This window comes from Ursus maritimus, unplaced genomic scaffold (genome assembly GCF_017311325.1).
Source record: "Ursus maritimus isolate PB19 unplaced genomic scaffold, ASM1731132v1 scaffold_18, whole genome shotgun sequence".
NCBI classification, from domain to species: Eukaryota; Metazoa; Chordata; class Mammalia; order Carnivora; family Ursidae; genus Ursus; species Ursus maritimus.
Genome location: NW_024424230.1, coordinates 26,757,593 through 26,765,811, shown reverse-complemented (window position 1 = coordinate 26,765,811; position 8,219 = coordinate 26,757,593).

The window sequence follows — 8,219 nt, the reverse complement described above, 5'->3', positions numbered from 1 at the left end:
TTTCCCCAGTTTTTGGCTGTTTCAACATGGCTGTTTGTGGGGTGGATAAAAAGTGTATTTATACAGTGTTTAACCACTGGAAATGAATGAGCTAGATCTAGGAAGTTTCAGATTACGTGTTACATGATGCCTTCTATATGAAGCTTAAAAGGACACAATACTACATATTGATGAAGGATACATACATGTGTAGTAAGACTATGAAGAAATTAATGAGAATAATAAACACCAAATTCAGGGTAATGGTTGCTTCCAGAAGGGGAGGTAGGGCAGGAGGGGAAACAGGGACTTCAACTTTATGGGTAAAACTTCTTAAGTTGAGTAGTGGGGACACATGTGTATGTTATTCTTTGTACTTTTATATATATCTAAAATATTTCATAATAAAATTAAAATTTTTTTCTCTTTCAAGTAGAAAGAACAAAAGCTCCTTATGACTCCCCAGATGATATTAGTGGGAATGGGTAAGATCTGAAGCTGATTCTTTTTAGATGTCCTCGACACTTCCCCCACCCCCCAGCACTTGTTGTATATGTCACCAAAAGCACAAACAACAACAGAAAAATAAAACTGGTAAGTTGGACTTCATCAGAATAAGTTTTGTGCTTCAAAGGACGCCATCAAGAGAGGGAAAAGACAATTCACTGAGTGGGAGAAAATATTTGCAAACCTTTGTCTGGTGAGGGACTTGTATCTAGGATAAATAAGGAGCTCTTACAAGTCAATAATAAAAAGACAAATTAATAAATGGACAAGGGATCTGAATAGATTTATGTCTCCAAGAGAGACATACAGTTGGTCAGTAACATATGAAAAGATGTAGTTATCAGCGAAATGCACCTCAAAGCCACAGTGAATTCACTACAAGGATGGCTAGAATCAAAAGGTCAGATAACATGTCAGTGAGGAAGTGGAGAAATCGGGAGCCTTGTACGTTGCCGGTGGGAATGTGAGGTGGTGCAGCCACTTTGGAAAACTGTTTGGCTGTTACCATACGACTCAGCCACTCCTATCCTAAGTATACCCCGGAAAGAAATGGAAACCTAAGTCCACACAAAACCTTGGACCCAAGTGAGGATAGCAGCCTTAGTCATAGTCGCCGAAAGGTGGCAACAACCCAAGCGGCCCTCAGCTGGTGAGGGGGTAAGCAGTGTGATCGAGCCGTGCAGCTGGGTATCCAGCCGTAGACGGGCATGAAGTACTGATACATGGTACAGCAGTGGGTGAACCTTGAAGGCATAGCCAATGCCAGTTACAGAATCCCACGTATTCTTTCATCTATGGGAAATGTCCAGAATGGACAAATTCTAGAAACAAAGTAGATTAGTGGTTGCCAGGGGCTGGAGGGGAAGCGGAAATAGGGAGTGATTGCTAATGGGTAAGAAGTTTCTCTTTGTGTGGGTGAAGAAAATATTCTAAAATGCCAGAGTGGTGATGGCGCACCACTCTGAATATATTAAAAACCACTGAATTATTACACTTTATTTATTTATTTTTAAAGATTTTATTTATTTATTTAACAGAGATAGCCAGTGAGAGAGGGAACACAAGCAGGGGGAGTGGGAGAGGAAGAAGCAGGCTCATAGTGGAGGAGCCTGATGTGGGGCTCGATCCCATAACGCCGGGATCACGCCCTGAGCCGAAGGCAGGCGCTTAACCGCTGTGCCACCCAGGCGCCCCTAAATTATTACACTTTAAAAGGGTGAATTTTATGGTATGTGTATGGTACTTCAATATATCTGTTACTTGGGGAAAAAAATGCCAAATCCTTTGGAATTGAGAGGACCACGCTTTTTAAGCTGTTACTCTCTTGGCATGAAGGGGTGCCATACACTCTGCAGAAACTGGGTTTAGGTGAGTTACAACCCAGCTATGAAAAGGGACCCAGGAGACCAAGGTGACAGGAATGGAAGGCAAGCGGGCCCAACTTTCTCAGTGCAGACCGCCCTGTCCCCGAGATGCAGCTTTGGGGGGGACCTACCCTCTGAAGAGAATTGCAAAGTCCTGAGGTTTCTGTGCAGATCAGATTTGCCACTGGGGGTGAAGTTTATCATGAAAGAAACCAGCTCTTCCCCTCTGAAGTGCGAGTGCATGCCCCCAGCCCATGGCCCTGGCCCATAAAGTTCGCCGCCACCTTCGGGGACCATTTCTGACAGCTGACACCCTGCCCGAGTGGCCCTCGTTGCATCCTTTGGGCAGTGGGTCGCGGTGGGCGGGCTCGGGGTGGTTTCTCACTGTGCACACATGCGCCTGCCCTGCGAGATTCTGCCGCAGTGGTCCCCACCCCGCGTGGTTGTGACGAGCTCCAAGTCGCTGTCACTGTTCCGGCTGGGAGTTGGCTGGGAGTCAGGTGTTCCTAGAGGAGCTGAGGCGGGAAACGTGTTGGGACCTTGGCTTTTAGGCTGTGCGGGGTAGTACCCCCTCTTTCATCCATTTATAGTCTCCCACACCCCAAAGTGGACGACTGAATTCTAGCAATCAGCTTGTTGGGCCCTTGGCAGAGTACCTTAGTTTGTGACGTTACAAATGTGAACCTCCCCCTCTGATGAACTCGTCCAAATCCTGGCGGCATAGGCACGAGCCAGTCAGCGCCGGAAGCAGGACTGCCACAGGCCGCTGCGGCCCGTGTGGGATTAGCCCCGTCCCAGCGAACCTGCAGATCCTGACAAAGAGACTGGGGCGGTGGGGAAGGCACTCGAATGGCTCCGGGCAGGGGCAGCTGGCCAACAGCAGTGGAAGGATATTGTCATTTTAACAACCAACAAAACCAGCCTCGTGTATAATCAGATGAGCCGTCCTGCATTCATCGGACCTCTCTGTGTCACCCAGAAAGTGGGGACAATAGTACCAGCCTTATGGGCTTGTCATGAGGAGCGAGTGAGGGAAGGCCAAGCCGTGCCCTTGGTCTTGCTAGCCCTGCTCCAGTCATTTGGCTAGCTCAACCAGGAGGCGTGTAGATCAAATAAAACTCGGCTGTAGGCTGCTACCAATTTCCCAGCAGCAAGACTAAATCCTTAGAATAGTCTTGAAACAAGTGAAGTACGTTCAAGAAGGCAAGCAACAGTTCACGCGTATGCTGACTGGCACGGGGTGGTGAGAAAAACCCCAAGGTCTGGATTTGAGTCCTGCCTTCATTGCTCACAAGCTGTGTGACTTAACCAACATCAGCCACCTCTTTGGATCCTAACCTTTTCATCTGTGAAAGGATACTTGAACGCCTACCGTGGGGTGGGGAGAGGAGGAGGGGCAATCAGAGAAGATCGTAAAAGCACTAGAAGTTAGACTCAAATGATAACGAAGCAAGGCTGGTGATGGAAGCAATCCTTGGGCCAGACCGGTGCCGGTATGGCAGAGTGCAGAGAGCCCGTGCCTTGTCTAAGGGGAAAGGTGCATCTCTTGGCATGAGAGGACACAGGCTTGATGTTCCCAGGCCTGTGGATTTTTTTCAAGAGAAAAAGGGAATTGGGATTTTTAAAATGCAAATGTGAAATTTCTGATCTGTGTATGTTCTTGTGTGGCCATGGTCAGACCTGCTGAAGATAGAACCTGAGTAGATCTGTTGGTACAGGAAGAAATAAAAATAAGGTGGGCCTGTGCTGCCCCCACCTCCCCTCCCCCCGCCCCGCTGTCCTTTCGCATGGGATAAAAAGCAGGGAACCAGGGTAAGTCTGGTGCTCCGATCCTCATTCTGTGCAGGTTGCTGAGCCTTTGAAGCTGTGGGTGAGCCCCCGCCGTAAGGGACAGCGCACCCTAGGGTGCTGTGGTCGCTTGCATTCTTGGTCTGGTGTATTGCCTGACTACATGTCTGGTTGGCTAGGCAGTCAGCCAAAGGGAATAGAGGCCAATTCCGTGTCATCAGCCCTGTAACCTGGATCTATCCTAGTTGACCTCACTCAGCCAGGAAGTGTGTGGGCCAAAGAGAACTTGCCTGCAGGTCTGATTTAGCCTGCAGGCTGCCAGTTTGCTACCCCCATACCATGCAAATTTCACTGGTTCAGCAAACAGTTAGTAAATACTCACTGTATGCTGGGCACTGCGCCAGTCCCTGGAGACACGGAGGTGACTGGAAGCCAGTCGTCATTCTCAAGTAGCTTTGCTCTGTCTGGTGTAACCAATCATTGTCACAAAGCCTGACAGGCGCTAAGACAGCTCTGTGCAGTGGGAACAGAAGGAAGGCTGCCTAGGCCAGCGTTGGGGTGGAATGAACATATAGGGAAGGAGCTCCTGCAGAAGGTGACGGCTGGGCTAAGTTCACAGGAGGGGTGGGAACCGTGGGGTGTGAGGAAGTAGAGTGGAGGGTGTGGTGTGTGTTGTAGGCGCAAAGCTCAGATGAAGCATGAAGGTGAGAAAGAGCAAGTTCGGCTTAATAGAGAAGCTGCCAGTTGGGAGAAGTGGGGTGAGTGGTGGGGAGTAAGCCAGAGATCTAGTTGGGAGCCCTGCGGGGAAGGGCCTTGAATGCCTCGCTAACGTCCCCCAGACACTCTGGGTACGGTCTCCACCAACAGGACATGTGCCTTCCCCTCAGCCGACCTGCAGTGAGAGGCGTCAGTGAGGTCGAGGTGTATCTGAAGTGATGGGAGCACTAAGGCGTTGTGGCCGGGCGGAAGGAGAGCAGCTCACCCTTGTGGTAAAATGGGTGCGTGAACTAGAAGAGAATCCAGATTGGAAGTGGGGAGTTGGATTAGGAAGCTTCTGCGGGAATTGACCAGATAAATGAAGAAGGCTGCATCATTAAGGCGGTGGGAAGAACAGGGAGGAGAGGTCTGACCGAGGACATCAACATAAGAGGTTGAATCTTCCGGACTTGGTGACAGAGGGTTGGGGGGCTGGTGCGGAGCATGTGAGTGAGGAAGGAAGAGGAAGGGAGGGGCTCTCAGGTTAGTGTACCCACTGAGCAGGAAATGCCAAAACGGGGTCAAGAAAGGGGTCAAGTTTGGAGAATGTAGCAGAGGCTTTGGGGTCTCCCATGTCACCCTCCCCTAAGAAGAGGACAAGTTATTGCCCTTTGTACCCTCTGCTATTAGGAAGGAGACAGAGCGCTTGCTGGACCTCTGGCTTTGGGACACAGCGTATTTGGAAATTCTAATCCAGGCCATTCATCATGTGACTTGGAGCAAGCTCGGCCACCAGGCAAGCTGCTGAGTGCGGGCCACGCGGCCCAGTAAGTCCGGTGGTGCTAGAGGTATCGTGGAGGCGAAGGGTGCAGCATGGAGTCTCTGGCAGGCCCCAGGAGGAGAGGTGTATCATGGACCCTGTAGGCTTGGGAGCAGGACTTTGCTTTCTAGTCCCCATTTGAAAAGCAGCTCCCAGCATGCTCCTGGGCCCCGACCACAGGACATCGGTGGACTGAGACCTCGGGAATTGTATATCATGAGCCGGGTTTTGCACCATTCATGTTATAAATTCAGGCAGGTCCCAAAGCAGTTGACTCGAAGGTGAAAGTGGCAACATCTAGAATCAGGTGTCATCAGGGCCCCGGGGCACAAGCAAGCTGCACAAACAGACTCACTGCATATGCCTCTTCCCCAGACCTCCAAGTCATCCCCCCCGCCCCCCCCCGTCCCGTTGCATTGATGACTCTCAGTTCGTGCCAAGCATTTTCTTGTGATCCGCTGATGGAGGAAGACAGGTCCTAGGCCTGGTTCAACGTGCTGGTGTGAGCCGGAAATGGACCGCGGGCTTCACTAAAGCCCCAGGCAGGGTAGCCCTGCAAGACAGTGGTTCGTGGAGCCTCTCCCAGTGGGCAGAACTTCAAGCAGAACACCTGTAGATCAACGTCTTTCAGAGAGAGAAGTGTGTATTTTATAAGGATATGTATCTTGTGCGGTGGCCAGTGGTTTGGATGGTTGGTCAGGGGGGTGTGGGTCTTTGTGTTCACGCTCATGCTTGTCAGAGTGCACCCACCACAGAGGGTGCACGCCACAGCCAGGTGGACAACATGGTGCCCCGTGGAGGTCAGCCTCATCCTCCACCATCCCCGCGCTTGCGTGATGAGCTCGTGCGCAGGGTAGCCATGGTGACGGGTGGAAGCCAGGCAGGGGCCCAACAGTACCGGCTCCCTCTCGAAGGCAGTCTGGCCACTTCCACTGCCGACTGATCTGTGGGCACGGAGGCCCGGAGCCCTTGACCAGCCGGCGGCTTGCCGGAAGTTAATGACATTGGCGCCTGCTGACCCTGGAAGGAGCCGCTATCCTCCTGGGGATTGATACTTACTGTAGCGTTAATCGGAGCGTTGACAGAGTGCCTGATTTATTTGCATGTGATGACTCATCACCTCCGATCAAGTGGCCCGTTTCATGACAAAGGAAGTGCAACAGCGGGTGCAGGACGGCGGGACCGGCTGATCTGGTACATACCAAATGGTCGGACGCCGTGGACCGACTAGAGTGATGGGACAGTTTGCAGAAACTCCGCGACGGTCCCAGCTCGAGGATGACACTGAGGTTGGGCACAGTCGTCGGAATACAGCCGGTCGACCATGCTGTGTCCCGGGCTGCACGAATACACGGGTGCAGGAGTCCAGGGTGGACGGCGGGTTGGTCCCTCTCTGTCACTCTCTGTGCTCCACTCACAGCAGGTGAGAGGTGGTTGGGATGCAGGGCTTCCAGGCCTGGCCATGTCAGAGAAGGGCCCCTTGCAACAACCATGGCCTGACAAGGCCAAGCCCACTGAAGCTCAGAGCGTTCAGGGATGTGGGTCTGAGTCACCCCGTCAGGCGACAACCTCGACTAGCTGACAGACACATCTAGAACAGGTGGTGGAGAAGGAAGATAACGATCAGCAGTTTCGGCCTCGACTTGCTGCCCCAGTAAGTGGCTTGTGGCCCTTCCCACTGACTCCCGTACACACTATTTTCCCTAGATTAGACTGGCCACTGCCCTGAAGACTCATGATGGAATGGGCTTCGTGGGGGGCATACGTGGGTTGGAGTGGTGCAAGGGGCGGACGGGGGTAGACCGTTTGGGTGCCCTGCACCCCATCCCCTTGGTCACCCTCTGATTTCAGCTGCAGCCGTCGTAGACACTCTTGGTGAGCTTCCAGTCCTCTTGACAGCACCCCCCATTGAAGCGCGGGGAGTGCGTCATTCTCATATCTATTCTAGCACTTTCTTCAAAGCCACGGAGGTCTGTTTGGCTTGTATGGCTCGACGCAGCCCAGAAGTTTGGGATTTAATGGCTCCGGGAAAGCCCTCAACAACGAAGGGTGGGAGCCACTGGCTAGATGTCCCCCGCTTCATGTGCCCTGGCCAGGGGCGGAAAGCCCAGCCTTACATCTTCTGGTTGGACAATTCTGGGAGCCATTCTGTATGCCTCTCAGGAGATTTCCAGTGGAAGTGAGCCCCCACCGCCCACAGTGGTGACTTTGATGCTGGACCTCACATTGGCTGTTCCTCCTTTGCTCTCTCACTGTCCGTTCCTCGTTCCCATTTCCTGAGACCACCTCCTGATTAAAACACCTGCACCCAGTCCTCATCTCAGCTTTGCTTCTGGGAGAATCCAAACTAAGACAGGAGTAGAGTCTGCGTTCACTCTGCATCTGACAGGCTGAAGAGGCATCTAGGAAGGAGGACACAGGCAGGGGCCACACGACTTTGGGAGATGTAGATTTATATGTTAGCTTGGATGGCAGATACAATCACAGGCCCAGGGAAAACCCATATGCAAGTGGTCAGTGGAAGAGAAGCGCCCTTTTAACACAGTGGTTCTCAACCAGGGGCCATTTGACAATGCCTGAGGACATTTTTGGTGGTCACAACGGAGGGTGGGGAGGGGTAGAGGGGACGTGGATACTGCCTCTGGCATCTGGTGAGTACAGGTCAAGGCACAGGGCAGATCCCCATAACAAAGAATGACCCAGCCCCAAATGTCCATAGTGCTGAGGGCAAGAAAGTGTCCTAAGAAGATTGCGAAGGAGCAGCCGAAGTGGCAGGAAGAAAACGGGGAGAGAGTGGTGCTGTGACAGCCAGAGTTTCACGGGCCCGAGGGACAGGCAGGTCCGTGCTGCCGGCGGGTCAGGGGAAGACGGGACCTATACTGCCTACCTGGTTCAGCAACAAGGACCTTCATTCAGCCCAGCAGTTCCGCCAGCCACGAGGGACAGAAGTCAGTTGATGTGGAGGGAGGCACGAGTGGCAGGCAGTTATGAGGACAAGGACAGAGCCTTCCCGGGAGCTTGGAGGCGAAGGAGAGGCAGGGCTGCTGGGACTAGTGGGCAGGAAC